This window comes from Mycetomoellerius zeteki, unplaced genomic scaffold (genome assembly GCF_001594055.1).
Source record: "Mycetomoellerius zeteki isolate Tzet28-1 unplaced genomic scaffold, Tzet1.0 scaffold288, whole genome shotgun sequence".
In the NCBI taxonomy this organism is placed as follows: Eukaryota; Metazoa; Arthropoda; class Insecta; order Hymenoptera; family Formicidae; genus Mycetomoellerius; species Mycetomoellerius zeteki.
The window spans coordinates 215619-217512 of NW_017257269.1; positions in this window are offsets into that span (position 1 = coordinate 215619).

Sequence of the window (1894 nt, forward strand, 5' to 3'; positions counted from 1 at the left end):
AAAATACTTAATGAGACATTATAATCCAAGTAAAAAATACTTGTTAGAAATATTTATTTATTTTATCATAAATATTAGTCTATATTTTAATAATATTTCGAATAAAACTGTATATAAAATATATATGAAATATTTATATAACATTAAAAAAAATGAATTTTAATAAATATTTATCATAAATATTCTGTACTGTCTGGGTTATTCAATATGTTTTTTCATTCAGATGATATTCGTAAGTCTTTTTATTGGAAATACGTGTTTTTTGCAACCTTGTTGAATTACGTCAGCAATTAATGATGAGAAATTATATATACGTATTTTTTCCTTTTGCATTCTGGATTTTTTAATTTTTGAAAGAGATTTGAATTAACAAATATAGTTATATTTTAAGATTGAAATACAGTCGCGCGATTATAGATTACATTTAAACGGCCATCTGTCATCATAAATATATGCGGTGCGATAATAGATATATTAGTATAAGCGCGCACTTCAGCGCTTAAACGTAGTCCATAATTGTCCATAATTAAAGCTTTATTATTTCATAAACTATCGTTTAAAATAAAAATTTACAAATAACTTTTTGAAAGCTTAATTTTTTGAAAAAGCTTTCTTACTGTAGTATATTGAATTGTGAATTTTGGAACATCCTATATAGTATAATATTTCTGAAAAAAATTGTACAATTAATATTATCTTATACAATTAATCTTATACATATATTATATTTGACTCATATGTTTTAATTTAGCCACTTAAAATCTTTTATATTTGTATATATTTTATATGCAGAATTATTAATTAAAGGAATATTTTATTAAAAAATCATATAATTCTATAAAAATATAGCAGTGATATTGATGATCTTAAAAAAACATTTGATATGTTTAAAAATTTTTTTTCGTTTTTCTTTTTTCTTTCTTTTATTTTTATCTGTATTCAAATTGACAATTATATTCTCGATACGGGGGAGCTCACTATGACAAATTAATCTTTGTTACTTTTTATATACGTGAATGTATGTTGTCTCTGAAGAAGGCTAAAAAATGAGCCGAAACACGTAAGCGCGTTTATCAAATAAAGAAGTTTTTTACGCTTTATAGTCGTATTATTTGCGCAACGTTTTCCGCGTTTTGACTCCTATTGCCCATGCTCTTTCTTGATTCTTTTGAAAAATTAATTTTTTTCGAAATACAATTTTTGTCTAAAAAATTTCCTTCTAAAATTTTAGGAAAGTTATATCTGAGTAGATAAATTATAATGAGCAAAAAATGAACACAAAGCAAATTGCTACATGATTTATGCTAAAATTACAAATATTGCATAATTGTAAAATCAAGGCTAAAATTTGTTCAAATTGTTTAAGTTGTCGTCCTGTATAGAATGATAATGTTAATAATTCATACACACTCTGTCCAAGCTATATTACAGATATTAAATTGAAATTATTACAAACTCAATCGGCTAACACTGATATCACATTCACTTTATGCTCAGCACACAAGAACATTAGAGGAAATTATTGACTTTGAGATTAAGAAGGTTGAATTTGATATGTTACATAATATAGAGTTGATCTTAAACAGGCGCTTGTTTGTTCTTATGAAAGGAATATTGTACATATATACATACACAGAGATCGATAAACGTTTTATTGACTCTGTTAATAGAAGTATGGCAATACTATGTCAAACCTACAAATTAATATTAAAACTTTTATGAAATTCAGATTCGAAGAAAAGAGTATTATGTATATGATTATAAGGATCATTACCAAAGATATAGAGAATGGACTGCGCGATCCGTATCTAATTGTAAGTAGTATTCAAATATGTTGACAATAATGAGAGAGAGGGACCGTTGAAGGCGGCCAATCTCCCTCTCATTTTCTCTC